The sequence below is a fragment of the Durio zibethinus genome, chromosome 28 (assembly GCF_047325235.1).
Source record: "Durio zibethinus cultivar Kanyao isolate XHJ-2024 chromosome 28, ASM4732523v1, whole genome shotgun sequence".
Lineage (NCBI taxonomy): Eukaryota > Viridiplantae > Streptophyta > Magnoliopsida > Malvales > Malvaceae > Durio > Durio zibethinus.
The window spans coordinates 15,540,250-15,559,599 of NC_143189.1; positions in this window are offsets into that span (position 1 = coordinate 15,540,250).

The following is a 19,350-nucleotide window of genomic DNA, read 5'->3' on the forward strand; positions in this document are numbered from 1 at the left end:
GGCATGGTCTGAGGTCTGAGGAATGTGGATGCTCTTATGTCTGCTGTCATGACCCATAGCCGGAGACGAGCTAAAAGGACCAGTTGTAATTTTGTAATTGGTTAATATCTCAAATGAGTCTTAAATTATAATGAAATATATAATATGATATTTTAAATTTTAAAATCTCTATTCTTAGTAATTTTGTTATGAAATTATTAATTAACGTGATATTTAGATTATTTATTAATTATGTGTCATCATTTAGAGTCAACGATATTAGAGGTGTGTATTGTATTAGTTAATGAATTTATTAGTTAATGAATTTATATACTAGATTTTTTAAGTTTAAGTATTATGTTAAATATTTTATTATAATTCAAGGATCATTCGAGACATTTTTTTTTTTTTGCTATCTATCTGTATGTATAAATTTTAATGAAGATTTGCAGTCTAATTTGCTGTATATCATTACTTTTCCTATAATATGAAAAGTAAATGCATATTTAATGCATGATAAGTATGCTATTTTTACAATGTTTCAATTCTGACAAAAAATATGTTGGCTGTTTTGTTAGATGGTTTAAGTTAAAAATGATTCACTAACCTTGATACACATTATACATTCGCTGTGCAATACTTGAATCTTGGATTGGTAAGCTTAAAACAATATTGGATTGTTTTGAGCAGTACTTTCATTACAGCTTGGCTTGATAACCTTAGAACATGGTTATTTTCGATTTTGAGTTGATTTACATACTATATGGTCAAAGCTTGGATTGGTAAAATTCAAGGAAAACTGAGCTTAAAATAAAAATTTAAAATTTATTTTCTGATTTTATTTGAAGTAAAATAGCACTTCTTAAGGCACAAATTTTAGGTTCAATATCAAAGAACTTTGCAATAAGTGGCTGAGCTTTGCTGGTAGCGAAACTTAATAGCGTACTTAATAGCGTACTCCAAGGAGAAAGTCCCAACTTTTCCTTCCACAAACAAATAATAGAAAATAAAATAAAATAAAATAAAAACACAAAGGGGAAAGAACATATTTTTTTCACTACAAAGGTAAGGACCATGTAGGTATTTTAATGAAACATATATTCTTTTTAATTTAATCTTCGCAACAAAAGTTGTTAACATCCGAATAACGTTTTAATTTTTTTTAAAAAAATGAAATATATTGGTACCAATTATTTTGATTTACTATTTCAAAATTTTCGGTTTAATACAAATATATTTATAAATATGTATATGGTAAGGACCATATAAGTATTTTAATGAAACATATATTCTTTTTAATTTAATCTTCGCAACAAAAGTTGTTAACATCATATATCGAATAACGTTTTAATTTTTTTTTAAAAAAATGAAATATATTGATACCAATTATTTTGATTTACTATTTCAAAATTTTCGGTTTAGTACAAATATATTTATAAACATGTATGAACTTGTATATTATACTATTATTAATAAGTCATCAAATAAATATGTAATATATTTAAATTAAATAAATAAGTTTTAAAATATAAGAAATAAGTTAAAAAATATAAGAAATAATATCATAAAATTTTCATAATATTTTTAATCATTTAATCTGTTCATATGATATTTAAATAAATATTTTTTTCATATAAATATTAAGATAAAAAAATGAAAAAAATTAATCAAAGTTTTATGAGTGTTAAACTTTATTAAAAGAGTATAATTGTTTTCTTGAAAAAAAGTGAAATACTTATAAACTTTGATTTGAAAAAATAAAATATAAAATTATAAACTTTGGTTTGAAACAATAAAGTATAAAAAAAAATTAAAAATAAAAAATAAACTCAACTTTTAAGGATTATTTTGTCAATTAATTTTTTTTACTAGGTGAAAAATAGTTAAAGAATAAAAGATAATTTAAAAATTATAAAATATATTTCACATTCATGTACTAATCAAAACATGTTATTTCATTGAAATTCATCGAAATAGGTCGAAACTAACGAAAACAACCAATATTTCTCGATACCAAATTTGATATGAAAAATCATCTTTAGGTATATCATATTTTGATATAACTGGAGTGTTTCAGTCGGTACGATCAGTACCAAAATGAAATTAACAATTATGTTCACAACTTTGCTAAATATTTTGGTTTCAATGGTGTTTTTCACCTTGTTCTTTTATGCAACATTACAGTAATCTTTAATCAAAAATATGATTTTTCTTTTTCTTCACAACTATGAAATTTACACTACATTTTTATTTCTAGTACAATGAATTAGTAGGTGATGCAAATTTTTATCTTACTTATTGATAAGATGTTCAATTTCTCTTATAAGTTTATGATTGAATTTCTCTTATAAGTTTATGATTGATAACATTTTTTTGATAAAAGATTAAATTTTGATAAATTTGCTTAAGTTATGATTCAAAATTATTACATAGTTGACTGATAGGAATTATGAGTGTCTAAAACTATTTATTGAAATGGAGTTTTAATTATTATGAGAGGTTTTAAAGAACTATACTAAATATGCAAAACTTGAAGGATTTGGAATTTGTAAAAGTAAGATAACAAAATCTCAAAAAAATTAAGTGATTACTGGATGAGAATTTGTTTATTCAAATAAAGGTTATTGTATCAAAAAATTTTTTGAAAGGGAAGATATTATTTAAGCACCATTGGATGAGACATGAGTGGGAAGCAAAGCCATACGTGTTAAAGAAAGTTGATGACAAATGATTAATTTTTAAATTTATAAGAGACCACATCCATGAGCTTACTATTCCAAAAAGTGCTCAATGTTTACATATTCACAAAAAAAAAAAAAAAAGGATAAGAGTTCAACGAAATTTAATTGATTTACTTGATGATTAAGAATTCGTCTTAATAAAATCATGTCAGTTTTAGCTAATGAATTGGCTGGCATTGTTATGGTTGATTTAATTGAGCATAATATTCAAAATTATTTGAGTAATAGAAGGTAGAAACAACTTGAAGAATGATATGCATAGTTAATACTTACTTATTTCAAGGAATGCCAATCCAAGAATCTAGGATTTTTTTATATAATACAAATAAGTGCGAAAGGTCAACTAGCAAATTATTTTTAGGTTGATTCTAGGTTTAGAATGGCAAATAAGTATTTTGGTGATACTGTGACTTTTGATGCACCTATGTAACAAATAGGTATAAAAAGTAATTTATTCCTTTCACTAGAGTTAATCACCATTATCAATCCATTTTATTTGGTGTACATTTGTTGTGAGATGAGATAGAGAAAACATTTGTTTGGTTATTAAATATTTAGTTGGAAATAATGTTTGGATCATCTAAAAACAATAATTATGTATCAAGAAGCAATTATAACTAATGTAGTTGCTAAGGTTTCACCACATACTGTATATCATTTTTGCACAAGATACATTGAAAAAATTTTCAAAAAATCTTTGCCAGGTTTTCCATCACTTTAATGATTTCAATAATCAATTTTTAAGTGTATCCATTATACATTAGTTTCATATGAGCTTGAGTTAGAATGGGATAAGATAATTTAGAAGTATGGTTTGCAAAAAAAATTTAGTTGAAGAAATAGTATTGTATTTGAGATAAATTGATCCTTAGTGCAAATCAACTTTTGTGTTGGAATGTTTAATAGTCAAAGAAGTGGAGTATGAAAAAGTATTTCAAAGATTATATTAATTTGAGTATATCAATTAGTAATGTTGTTATTTAGTGTGAAAAGACCCTTAATGTAAGATTTATAAAAGAAAGGGAGAATCATTTCAAACAATGAATTCCAAGCTAATTTTGATGACGTTTTATCCAATGAAGAAAGAAGCATTAAATGTTTACACAAGAAAGGTGTTTAAAAAATTTCAAGATAGGTTGATTCATTCTTAATGGTATGTTAAATAAAAAAATCATTGTAAATAAACAAATATATAGTTAAATAGTGCACAAGTTTAACAAAGAGAAATCAAAATATATTATGAGATTTGTTAGCTCATTAATAACTACGACTTGTTAATGTCACATGTTTGAATTTGTAGATATCCTTACAAACATCAGTTGACAATTTTGATTAAAAAAATATGCATTCATTACTTAACTATTATATTTTAAATAAATTGACAAGAAATGCTAAAAAGGGAGAGGTTGAAAGCATCTTAGATTAACAATTTGATAATGCTCCAAAGTCTTCAATGATATCATTTAATATTGTCATGATTCGTTCTTTGGAGTTTTCAAAAAAAGTTTCAAGATCTCAAAAACATTATGATAGGTTTTACCAATGATTATTTGGAGAGTTTGATGCCTTAAAATTTGAAGATGAAAAACTAGTAGCATTGACGTTTTGACATATGAGAATATATATTCTTAAAGATACTATTTCAAAAGATCACAAGATATATATTTTAAGTCATAATTTAACATTCCTTGATCTTCGTTATCTTTTGCAAGCATCAATTGACAGTTTTGGTTAAAAAATTTACTAATTACCTGACCATTATACTTTAAATTGGTGGACAAGAAATATTAAAAAGGGAAAAGTTTAAACATCTTGAATGAACAATTTGATAATGCTCTAAAGTCTTCATTGATGTTGTTTAGCAATGTCATGATTCATTCTTTGAAGCTTTCAAAAAAAGTTTCTTGATTTCAAAAACATTATGATGTGGTAATTGGAGGTTTAAGATGATTATTTGAAAAACTTGATGCCTTGAAATTTGAAAATGAGAAAAGTAGCATCGATGTTTTGACAATTGATAATATTCTTAAAATATTAAGGATTTGATTTCAAAAGATCATGAGACACATCTTTTAAGTCATAATATAACATTGCTTGATCCTCCTCATTTGTCTATTAAAAGGTATCCTTGAACTTTAAGGATGAAATGAGTTTTAGACAAAAAAATAATTCAAAAACATGTTCATTTTGGTTAACTAAAAGGTAATACAAAATGCACTTGCATGCTACAAAAGCTATTAAGGTATTGTTTGATGTTTTTAAAATTTAGAATGGTTTACAACATTAGCATTTCATAAGTTTTTTTGAGGGTATGATTCTTATTAAAAGATAGTGTCAAATCTAATTGTTTCTAAAACTTTTTGTTCCATTCAAACAAATAAGATAATAATAAGTTAATACTCAAATAGTTTTACTTACTTTATTCTTTGTTCAAACATGTTATTAAATTATTTAAAATGTTAAAAGGCAAAATTTTTTTAATTTCTTATCAATCTTATTACAACTATGGATCACTTGAAATATCTATGTATGTATGTTAGGAATGTTGAATCAAATCTCAAAAAATTTAGTAAGAGATTTGTTTAAGAATTTTTAGAGAGTAGATATTACTTGATGCATAAAAAAATTTGTAAGACAATAATTTTAATAGGAAGGGATTCTTGGTGGATAAGTTAGTATGCCTATAAATAATGAGAGTCTCAATAGGGTTAGATATGACAAAAAGATGTAAAAAGAGTTATAAGATTTTAAGGGATAGATACTTTATAAGATTAGAAGAGATTGAGAGTGTCTATATGAGTGTATATATTTGAATATTTGATATGTGGATACTCTATAGGACTAGAGAAAAATGAGAAGGCTTATGGCATGTGTGAATGCTTGATTGAATTAAAAACACTTCGTAGTGCTAGAGGAGAATAAATGGTTCGTAGATATTGATTATGAGTGTTGATTGATTATTGATGATTTATTTGTAATTCTCTATAAATAGTAGATCTTTCTCTCATTTGTGGATGAAGATAAGTAGAGTGTTGAACCATTTTAAATTATTGTTTCTTATATGGATAATTGATAGTTTGATTATGCTTTCGCTTGCTCAAGTGTTTGAATTGATTAGGGGCTTTTTGTACCTAACAACTGGTCTCAAAGCCAAGTTTAAATTAGATTTTGATAGAATACCTCACAACTGATATTAGAGCAAAGGTTCATGTTATGGAAAAAAGTAAGCTCGAAAAAGCTTAATTTAAGAGAAAAGTTTGAGTTTGTGTTTTGAGAGATCAGTTTATATGAAGTATAAAGATACATTAAAAAATATAATTATGAAACTCTATTATGTATGGGGCCAAGCATATCTACTATGAACAATGATGATTTAATGGAATTTGAGTTAAGTTAGAGATTGTTGAGAATATTGACTTAAATCTCAAAAGATTTAACAAAAGATTTATAAGTGATTTTTTTTTCGAGATTGGCTATGCATTACTTGATGAAAAAAAGACGTGTAAGATAATAATTCTAAAAGGACATGAATTCTATTGAAAAAGTTAGTATGCTTACATATATGAAAGTCTCAATAGGTTTAGGTATAAGAGAATGATGTAAAAAGAGTTATAGAGCTTTAGGGGTAAACATTTTATAGGACTAGATGATTGAAAAGGTTTATATGGTTGTATATATCTGAATGTTTTGTGCGTGAGTATTCTATAGGACTAGAGGAGAAAAATATGATCCATATTGTGTGTATGTCTAAATATTTGGTGTGTTGATACTCCATATGACTAAAGAAAAATGAGAGGGTCTATAAGTATGTTTGAATATTTTTTAGGTTAAGAATACTCTATATGATTAAAAGCCCCTATGGATATTAATTGTCAATGTTGACTAATTGTTGATTATTTATTTATAATTCTCTACAATTAGTAGATCTTTTTTCTCATCTGTGAATGTAGGCAAGTAGAGTGTTGAATCATGTTAACTTCGTGTCTTTTGTATAGATGATTAATGGTAAGATTATGCTTTTGCTCGCTTGAATATTTGAATCAATTGAGGGCTTTTTAGACTAACAATGTAAAATCCAAATGCGACTCAAAATAGGTATCAAAGATAAATAAGTATGCTTTTAGAATTTTTTCTTACAAAATTCAAGATAAAATAATTTACTTTTTATTTGATTTATCTCCTTACCTTTGATAAAATTTTATTAAAATATCTTATCTATATATTTATTTTAATAAGTATTCGTGATTAATTTTTTTAAAAAATTTTTATTTAATTTTTTTTATTTATATAGATTTCATGTTTACAGTTGCATGATTCACACCAAGGTCAATATTTTATTTTTAAGAATTAATTTATTTTTTTTTTAATTTCAAATCTCTATTTCTATCTCATTGAAACTCACTCTCGTTAACTTGTTTCATTGAATCATTGTTCTTGATGCCAAATACCCACATAAGTTTTTGAATGCCAATGAACCTTCTTTTTTTGTTTTCTTAGCATTTTTTTTCCTTTTTCTTTAATGTCCATTTTAGGTTCTTGGCTATGAGAAGTTGTGACAATCTTAATTTGTTTTTATAAAATTTGTTGGTGGATTTGGTTACAAAATTATTTCATTTTTATTTTATTATAAAAATAAATTTTGATTATTGTTTTATATCGTTGAGTTTTTGAAGAAGTATGTCATTAAATTACAAAAACATTGTTAATACCATGATAAATATCAAAGGAGACCTTCATTTTTGCTTTTTGGAATTGATTTTTTTTTTTTTTTAAGATTTTGAGTAGTTAACTTATAGATAATCTTTAATAACAAATGAAATAAAGAGAAAGTGAGAAAACTTAATAAGAGTTTGTACATAGATGACCTAAATTAATGTTCAATTGTTGAAAAAATGAAGGAAAATGTTGAAAAATTATGTGAAATGGAAAAATAGTTTGAAAGAGAAAAGGATAATTTTATCATACCAAATTCACCTGATATGATGTAACAATGGATCTAAAACTTGTTAGACTAATGGGGTTTTTAATACGAGGGTTAAAGTAGAATTTGAAACTGGAGAATGGTTTATGTCTTTTGAAAGTATAGAAAGGGGTTTTTTGGAATTCACCCATTCTAAAAACGTGTAAGACTCAACAACATTAATTAATACTGGAAAAGAACTTGCACTTGGATAAATTTTTTTTATTTTGCCATATTTATTCATCAAGGATATTTCTTATAAAATTAATCTAATTAAAAAACAAAAAATGAAAGATAAAAAAAATGAAAATGACATGCGGATATCTTAGTTGGTCTTTTTTCATAAAATTTATCTAATAAAAATAACAAATCAAAAAAATAAAAAATATGGAAAATGAAAAAAAAAAATCACAAGAGGGTTTTACATTGACACTTCCTATTGAGTTTAAAATATTAATTTCTTAAATTAAGATAAAAAATAACTTTATTAATATAATACATATATGTACAAAATTAAATAAATGGGTAAGGGCAAAATATCCTCAATACATTTTTGACTGGAGTTTTTTTTTTTTTTTTTTTAAAGAACTCGCATCAAATCAATCCCTATTAAAATATTACCTTTAGTTAGATTGAGATAAATTAAAACTTGTTGGATACCGAATGTTTTAGCACCTCTATCAATCAATATATTTCATTGCAAAATTTATGTAATTAAAAAATACAAAAAAAAGTGAAAAGAAAAAAGAACTAAATAGGATACAATGTTGACACCTCCATTGAGATTTTTTTTCACAAAATTACTTAAGTTAAAAAGAAAAAAATATAAAAAAAGGAGAACGAAAAAAAAAAAAAGGAAAAGGAAAAAAAGCTCTTTGTGATATTATGTGGATATCCTAATTAAATGGGGATCTATCAAAGACATTGTTTTAGCATTCTTATCCATTAGCTCCTTTAATTTCAAAAATTTTTTAATTAAAAAACAAAATTAGAAAAAAGCAAATTAAGGTGTCATGTGGAGGAGTATATAGTTTTTTTCACAAAATTTGTCTAAATTAAAAATAAAAAATAAAAATAAAGAAAGATAAAAAGGAGCAAAAACAAGAAAAAAAGAAAGAAAAAAAAGGTAGCATGTCAAGGCCTTAATAAGGGTTAAACAATGGTCAAAGAGTCAAATTTATATAATAAATAGATAGATTATATCTTAATTATGTATAAATATAGTATTTTTATTAAGTGAAGATATTAAATAATATTTGTATTAATATAAAACATGTATAAAAATAAATTAAATAAATAATTAAAAATATAATTTAATATATATAGTTAAGGCAAGATATAACATAAATCTATCTTCGACTCGATCTTGATTTTTGAAAAAAAAATAAATTTAATCTCAAATAAAAAAGCTCACCTATTGGATTTAGACGAATTGAAACCTAATAAATACGGATTGTTTTGTTATCCATATCTTCACTTATATTTTTGTTAAAAAACTATTTATTGATTTCTTTTGTTGTGAATTATTTGATTAAGAAAATAAAAAAGAAAAAAATTTGAAAAGGAAAGAAAATGAAATAGAGTGTCATCATTTGTACACATCTATAGGTTTTTTTAATAAAATAATCTAATTAAAAAAATAAAGGAAGAAACAATAAAAAAAAAAGAAAAATCAAAAAAGAAAGAAAGTCAAGTTGTATGCAACGTCAACAATGATAAGTTTTTTCTAATATCATTTTTCTTTAAAAAATTATCAAATTGAAAAAGGAAAAAAAGAAGAAATAATGTTTTAATCATAAATATCAAATGAATCCCACATTAAAAAAAATAAAATACTAAAAGAAAATATAAATATTTAAAAAGGAAAAAAATGAAAAAATAGTAAATCAAAAAAATGAAAAACAAGAAACTTAACAAATGATATGACCATGGTATCAAGTTGGCGAACAAAAAAGACTTTAAAATGTTTAAAAATATTTATTTAATATATAAAAATAAAAAATTTAATTAAAAAACACAACATTTTCTCTTAAAAAATGTTTTTAAACTAAAAAAGAAAGAAAAAGAAAGTGAGTAACAAAAAAGAATTTGAAATCTAAAAAAATATTTATTAAATATAAAAAAAAGAAAAAAATAAATAAGTGGCATACTTGTGTCAAATGGGTCTCACAAGAAAAATCAAAATCTAAAAAAAAATATTTATTAAAAAATATTTAAAACATAAGTCTAAAAAGCAAAAAAAATTGAATAAAATGGGTCTCACAAAAAAATCAAAATCTTAAAATATATTCATTAAATATTATAAAATTATTAAAATTATACAAATAAAAAGGTTATAAAACAAAAAAAAAGCAAAAAAAAAAAAGGGAAAACGAGTAAGTGCCATGTAACATTTTTAGAGGAGTCATACATAGAAAATTAAAAAAAAAATTCAAAATATAAAAAAATTTTAAAAGGACAAAATCATTGAGGAACGTTACGTAACATCTAAGTTAAGTTCAGTATAGAAGCAAAATTTATCTAACAAATGGATTTTAAAAAAAAGGGAAAATTTTAGTAAAATGGATCCCATAAAATATTTAAATAAATAAAATTTTTAAAAGGAATTGGAACAAATGTAAAAAAAAAAGAAGAGAAAAACAAAAAAAAAGCAAAAAAAAAGAGGGAAAGAGGTTGTGTCATGTGGCATAATGTGGTAAGGGGAAGGGGTGCAATATATTAACAAAATTAAATGCATAGATTGAGGAAAGTGAAAGTGTCATCGATATTTATGATTTAATTGCTAGTTATATGTTGTATACTAGATTAATAAGAAAGAAAGCAAAAAATGTTTTCAACAAAAACTTAACTTTTAGGATTTTATTTGATTTAACTTACTTAATAACAATTGTGGATTGGCCTTATATAAAACAATCAAATTCTAAGTGATAATAATAAATATAGGTAACTATTATCACTTAACAAATAATTTTAAAAGAAAAATAAATAAACATCGTAAGATAATCCAAAATAATAAATAAAAAGGTTAATTTTATGAATAGCTCTTAAATCACAATGAAATATTTAATGTGGTATTTGAATTTTAAAAATATCTAATATGGTACATAAATTATAAATATGTTAACTAATGTGGTATTTGAAGAGTTAATTGTCCATAATGTATCATCATTTAATGCTAGTCATGATAAAAGTGAATATCACATTAGTTAACAAATTTATAATTCAAGCGTCATATTAAAGATTTTAAAAATATTTTATTATAATTTAAGAGCTATTCTTGACATTAATCCTAGATAAAATAATAAGTAAAGAAAAATCTTAAGATAAAATCTAAGATAATACTAATTAAATACCTTATGGTACTATATCTACTTAACATTCCACTTTCTTTAAAAACACTCTTATCTTCAAAGGTTAAAACTTGAAAACCAACACTCACATTTTCTCATATCCTTTTGTATTGTTTCATTTGTTGATAAATCTTTTTAAAATAAATTAAAATTAAAACAAATGAATTGTTTGATTGAATCATTCCAACATAAGCAATAGCTATTTGATCAATACTAATAATCTGAAAATGCAATTGATCACACAAAAAGTTAATTTCTTTGTTGAAGGAAATTTGATAATCTTACAATTGAAATGGTGGCAAGATGGTCTAATTTTCCTCTATATTTTCAATGTTACGTGATTCTAGTTTAGTAAAAGTATATAGTGTTGCTTGATTCGACAAAAAATTTTTGACAACATAAAAAAATTATCAACTCTTTAGACTGATTAATGTGATCAATTTTATGAGAGATCACTAAATCCAAACCCATAATCATGGAATCACATAGTTCATTGGTCTTACTGATTGTACTTTCTAACTTGGTATGTCATTGATTTAATATCTCAACATTCTCTAAGAAAATGTTGTATACCAAATTAATATATAAGAAAGTAAAAAGAGCTTTTTTTTTTTTTTTTTAAAGAAACTCAACCTTTAGGATTTTAATTGATTTAACTTATCTAGTAACAATTGTGAGCTAGTCTTATATAAAACAGTCAAATTCTAAGTTATAACAATAAATATAGATAATTATTATCACTTAACAAATAATTCTAAATAATAAATAAATAAATATCTCAACGTAATTTTAAATAATAGATAAAAAATAAGTAAAGATAAATCCTAAGAAAAATACTAAGAGAATGCTAATTAAATATCTTATGATAGTATATTGACATAGCATTATATTTTAGCATATAGAAAAGTTTTTAAGTTATATTTACAAAAAAAAAAAAAAAAATTGATTAAGATGTTAATTTCGTTAATTTAAACTATGTTTGATTTCTTGACTAAAAAGATTTGGTAAGAGTTCAGCCAAGTTATATTAAACTTCTAAAATTTTTAATGATTTGTAATAATATCTTTCTAGAAAGTATTTGATAGAAATTTTTTTAATAAATACTATTTAATGTATTCAATCAATAAAAAGATACAATTAAAAAATTACTCAACATTTAATTTTCATTAGTATATACTAAATAATTTTTATATCATCAAGTTAGTATTTAAATTTTTAAAATAGAAAATTAAATAATTTTTTGATATTGAATTTTTTTAATATAGAAAAACAAATTGTGTCATTGAATAGTGGTGATTATAATTGCAAATCATGATTTAAAAGTACTGTAATTTATGATTTGCACATCATATACACAACAAGAAAAATAAATTACACTTATACTACTTTTGGTTTAATTTTTTTCTCTTTTGTGCCATGCAACTTTTTCTTTCACATTTTCCACCATCCATGATTCCGTAATATTTCCATAGGGTTACCTCATTAATTTAACTTAATAATTATAAAACATCTTTTAAATGTGAGTCAATATATGTTACATTTTGAATTGGACAGATTTTACTAATTTAAATGAATGAAATTAAAGCTATAACTCCTTCTATGAACCACATGAAGTCAATTCACATTATGACAATGTGTATTGTGTGTCTATTTTTTGTCTTTCCTTTTAGTATCTAACATATATAAACATAAAAATTATTATATTATAATTCGTATTGACATACTACATATAAAGCACATTTTTTTGTCAAACCATATATGATTTTTAATAAAATTTTAAACTATCACTTTTGTATTATTTTCATATCATGTTATCCATATAGATACCTCATTTTGTTTGAAAATTTTTTTGACATTCAATGCGCTTCAAATTTTATTATTGGGCTCTAATCGAAAATTAGACTTTAAACCTAGAATTGAAAGCTCAAAAAGGTTGGTATTTGATTGCTTATATTCTATAATGCCTGCAAATATACAGATTGTAATCAAATAATAAATTGTTGAAAGCAGCATCGTCCCACAAGGATTATAGAATTGATTTTGTTAGGTAGAATTGATTTGCATAAAGAATATGAAGGAAAACAAACATGAAAACCAAATATAAGTCTTACTTAACTTGTCCAATTGTCACTTGAAAACCTTTAAGTGTGGCCAAATGTAGATTTAAAAGAAACAAAGATGGAAAACTTTGGAGACAATGAAAACTTGATATTGCTTAAAGTTGTAAAAGTATAAAAACAATATTTGCAACAAGGTTGCATAAAACTGAAATCTTGAATGGAAGAATAGGGTATTGTTGAAACTAGTATCCAATAAAAGAACTTGAAAAACTAAAATTGCTTTAAAAAGAACTTGTAAACCAAAACAAAGAAAGTTTTGAATAAAGAATATTTGAGTTGAATAAAAGAAAAAAATTAAAAAACTTTTGTAATGGCTAATCTGTCACCTTATCCTAATACAGAAAAACTTAAAAAGAAAACTAAAGAACTAGAAGAACAAAAAATAGAAGAAAAGAATAGGATGCAAGGTGTGTTTAAACCAAGAACTAGCCTTTTTATTTATAGTGAAGGGTTCAGTTATGGGATAAATACAAGACTTTACAAGTTTAATCCTACCAAAATACTAAAGATAGAAGTTATCTTGATCCCAAAGAGTCATGGCCAAATAGGATTCTTCAAGTTGAATGATATTGGCTGATCATGCCTTTTTTTTCTTGGACATTAGATCATACAAGGCTCATCTTAATCTTCATCTTGAATTCTTGATAGGTTCAGTTAAGGCTTGCAATCCAAGACTAGTTATTTGTCTCTCATCCAATCTCTTGATAATTATCATGCATAATCATTCTTGAATCATAACTCTTTGATTAATTGATCAAAAGAGTCTTTCCTACACAAAATCTCTCTTAGTCGAATGTCTTTAGAGTCTTAGCTTAAATAGAACTATTCAATTATCACTCTTTTGCATGAAGTCTTCTTGAAAATGATATATCCGAATGCGTGTAGGTGTTTTTACGTCATCATAACTCCTACTTTGAGTCAAATTTAGTAGTTCTACTCCAAGTCTAATTCAATTCCATCCTTACATGCTCGACCCAAAATTAGAAGGATAATGCTTGTCTTGATCTTGCGTGGTTTCTTGCATGAAAATGATAGAAACCCTACTCCAAATAGAAAAACCTAAAAATCAAGAAAATAAACACTAAATTCACTAAATTGAATCAAATTGTAAAATTTTTCAACCAAATTAAACTTGTAAAAACTATATTTTTAAGTGTTACCAGTATTCATTTTATTATTTTACTTCATTATATTTATTATTATTTTATTTTGTATTTTTTTTTCAATTTTATTATTTGGGAAAAAAAGTTTTATATTTGTTTTAGTTTCTTTTATTTATTTACTGTTTTTGGTAGAAACAAGGGGAAAATCAAGACTAAATTTTTGCAAGAAAATCGAGAATCAAATTTGCTAGATTTTGTAGAAATTCAAAATTTAAGATTGAAGTTGAGTTTGGAAATTTGTGGGAACTGAGTTTACAAAAAAAGAAAGATATCAAAAGTATTAAAAAATTGAATCTTAATAGATCTGAGTCTTCCCAAAGTAAAGTAGGAATAGCTAGAACAAGGCCACAATTGCAAGAACAATTCATCAAAAAATAGCCAATTAAAAGCAAACACAAGTAATAAATAGCAAAAAAAACAAAAAGAGCAAGAAGGTTTTCAGTTCTTAAGAATTTTTTAGAAAGGTTTTAGGGTGATAATTTAATCTTGGGTTTTGTTTGATTGATATGTGTTTAGGAAGTAGTTTTTGGGTTTTTTTTGTTAAATTTCTTGGTTTTTCTTGGTAAGGTTGAATTTTTAGTGGACTCTTGAATTCTTTAACAAGATTGATGGTGGTTGGAAGAGTTTTACGACGGTCAGTTTTTGGATTTTATGGAGGTTTCTAGGATTGTTGAATTTTTTGATGATCGGTTGAACTTCCCACCACCGAAATTTGGGTTTTTAAAAACAATTGAATTTTTCGATTAAGTTTTCTAGAAAGAGGTTAAAAAATTTTCAAGTTAGAAAAGGAAAAGGAAGAAAAAATATGAAAGAAAAAAAAGGATATAGTCTTTTATACTAGAGTAAAATGATGTCCTTTATCATTTAAAGGAATTATGACCCATGCTTGATCCGATGTAACCCATGCGTCAACTCGATTCCCAACTTGATCCATTTCATAAGTTTTTTCTTTTGATTTTATTTGATTTTCTTGTTTTTCTATTTTATTATTTTCTATTTTTTAATTATGCTTTTAATTACATTTTTTGTTTTATTATTTTTCATATATTAATTTTAATTTAATTAAAAAAAAAAGAAAAAGAAATCTTGATTTTTGCATGGATTTTTTTTTATTTCTGCATATTTATTTTATAGTATTTGTACATGTTTATTATGATGATTTTTGCATGATTGTATTTTTATGATATTATTGCATGATTTTAATTATTTTTACATGATATTTATTGGGAATTTTTACATGATTTATTATGGTATTTTGGCATAATTTTTATTGCATAATTTTATGATTTATTTTGCATGATTTTATTTTGATATTTTTATTATGATATTGTTTAATGATTCTTTTTCATTTTTAATGATATTTTTGTGTGATATTTTATAATATTTTTATATGAAATTATTTTATAAATAAATATAAGGGAATAAATTGATTTCTTTGACATAAAATATTTAATAAATCCGGTGATATAGTATTTTCAAATAAATAATGAATTTATCTTGAATATTTTTTATGTAAGAAAAATTTTTTCTGGAGAAAATTTAAAGATTTATTCTCAAATATTTAAATATTGAAATTAATAAAGACATTTTTTAATTAAGGCTTAGATAAAATAACATAAGATAATTTAATACCAAATTGTAGGTGTTGTGGAGTACTAAAATCTTCTTTATATATAATCGACTTTGAACTTTATTATGTTGATGTACACCAAAGTCTATTTTTTTATAGTCTTTTAAATTAAAGCTTAAGATAATTTTAAAAATGATAAATTCATTTAAATGATCAATTACATCTAAATAAAAATATTGATGGTGATTCCATTATTTTTTGTATCTTATAGGTAAATTTTTTAACTTGAGTGTTATGACAATATAGTACAAGGAAACATCCCTATGACAACGAAATGTCATTGCTAATAGGCAAATACCGACGATGGAACCATATTTCATTGTTAAATCCATTTGTATATTTATGTTGCAAAGAAAAAGATATGAAGCCAAAATTATTGTTGTATTAGTAATGGAATTCCTTCACTAATTCCAACAATACTAATGGGATTAGAGATAGAAATCTTTTGTCGCTATTAGATTAGATAAAATTAAAATTTTTTTATTTTTTTATAAATTAAATTTTTTTTTAATTTTTAAAAATTAAAATTGGTTATTATAAGGCTTTATTTACAGAAATGTTCCATTGCTAAAACTAAAATCTAAGTTGAATTTTTCTGTTAAAAATTCTTTGCTAAAGCCTGGATGTTTACAATTTTGAGACCTTTTTCTTTTCCCTTTTTCTTTTTATCTTTTTTTTTTTTTCATTTCCCTCTCTTCTCCCATGACCCTCTTGCCCCATTATCGAATTTTGTCCAGCCTACCATCCGCTGTAGTGTCACATAGTCCAATCCAATGTTGAAAGCAAGCAGATCATTGAACGTGCCTAATCCGTGCCTAAATTGGCCATTTCAGGTCCAAAAATCCCTAAACTAAACCAAGCTAAAACCTCATTTTTAATCAATTTCTGGCCACCCACCACTGGTTCTCCAATTCCTTCAGCACCAAAATTCTTCCCTTATCTTTTTTCTACCTTTTGACCTCAAAAATTTTTTAGTAAATTATTTTTTTTCCTTAACAATTTAAGGTTTTTTTTTCCTAATTTTGTTATGTTTTATTTTTCTTTTTTACATTTTTGTTGTTTTAAGTTTTATTATAATTTAAGAAATTATTTTAGGTGTTATTAAATAATTTAATTTTTTTCTAGATTTTATTTATTTTTATATTTTAATTAATAATTTAATTTATTTTCTGCATGATTTAAGAGCTTGTTGTTGAACAACACTAGTAATTTCTTTTATTATTAATTTTTAAATTATTTAAATTATTTAATAATTATGATTTAGGGTTAGTAATTTGTGAATTTTTTTTGAAATTTAGGTATTTTGTGAAAATTGTGTTTTATGAAATTTATATGATTATTGTAGAAATTTGGAAAATTTTAATTTATTATTGAATTTTTGGAATTGTGGAAATTGTGAATTTATGAAATTATTATAAAAATTAGAAATTTATTGAATTTAGTGGAATTTACGAAATTTTAAGAATTAACATTAAATTTAATTAAGTTATATATTTGATTATGTGCTTATGACATCAAAGATTTTAAATTAGAGATAAATTTTATAAAAGAGTTGAGCACGATCTTTGAATTTAGAAATTGTCAAGTGAAGAAATTTTAAGATAAATTGATTTTATAGATGACATCACATTTGGCACAAAATACTCTAAATAAATGCTTAAAAGTTAAGATATAACTCATCATTGGGTGAAAAAGAGTATATTTTAGGAATTACCTTATTGGCACACCAATATAATTCATTACAATTGAGATGTTATGCATATTGAAAAAGATATGTTTGACAATTTATTATACATAATTATGGATGTTAAAGGCAAAACGAAAGACAACACCAATACAAGACTGAATATGTCAATCTACTATAGAGGGAAGGAATTAAAATTGGGTGAAATAGTTGAGACTTCCTAATAGGTTTGCATTAAACACAGCTCGATGTGTAAACGTTGATGAAGGCAAGCTTTTTGGGATGAAAAGTCATAATTATCATATTTTTATGCATCGATTAGTTTTAATTGCCTTTCATGACTTACTGCCTAACTGAATTTGAAATGCAATAACCGAGTTATCTCATTTCTTTAAAGAGTTATGTTTGACTAAATTACATGTAGATCATATGCTATTATTGCAAAACAATATTATGGAAATAATTTACAAATTATATAAGATCTTTCCTCACAATTTCTTTGATTGCATGGAGCATCTGTTGATTCACTTATCATACGAGGTAAAAGTTTATTTAAGATAATCAACCCTAAATCTAATTGTTGTAATTCATTTTTATTTCTAAAATGATAATTAAGTTTTTGCATCATCTCAAGAAATACATAAAGAATTGAACATGTGTTGAAGTGTTAATATGTGAGGCATATATTGTAGAGAAATTGCATCATTTTACATCTTGTATTTTAAACCCAATGTACAAATAAGATTCAATTGAGTGTCACATTCTAATAATGGGGGAGAGGTGGATCTTATGGCTCATCTTTCAATTTTTAAACATCTCGAGCGACCTTTTGATTCGTTAAAGAATCGCACTTCATATCTAGACAAAGTTGAGTATGATGCAACAAAAATATGTCTTAATGTATTGCGATGGGATGCTCTTACATATTGAGTTTGGGATGCACCATCAATATTAGCATGTAAATTAAAATTTAGCTCAAGCATTATTGTTGATCTAACTTATAGACTCCAATGATAGGATATTTGATGAGATTATAAAAAAGGATGCACCCCTAATGAACGATAAAGAATTGGAGAAACTATGTGAAGTAAGATTTAAGAAAGTTTAAACAATTTGTAAGTTTAAAGTTGAACTAAAAACTACAAATTGTTACAATTCATTTTTATACAAGAAATAATATCGATTTATTATGTAAATTTTTCTAGGTTCAAGCACATGCTAATGAAACTGATCTTTATATCATTGAACTCTCCTATGGACCAGGGCATATGGCAATGTGTTATCAATGATATTTGTCAATAGTTACAAGTTTCATACATTTGATTATGGACAAACTCAAAAAACAATGAATATTGGTGTATACATTAAAGGAAGTCGTTACAATGATTACAAACATGACTTTATGGCATTTTGGTAGATATCATCAAGTCGGAATATTTTGGAATTGACAATGAGCCTGTACTATTTAAATATCACTATTTCAAAACAAAAAAAAGGTATTCATGTAGATCCCCATCATGGCCTTATTGAAGTTAAATACAACTTAGTACTTTCAAGTAATGAACCATTTATGTTAGCTGAGTAAGCTCAACGGGTGTACTATAACGCCTATCTATCTAAAAAGAGTGCTTGACGAGATTAGTGGGTTGTGTTCAAAATAAAAGCCAGGGTAGATTTAACTCAAATAATCATGATGTTGATATAATTGACCTTAATAAAGGGG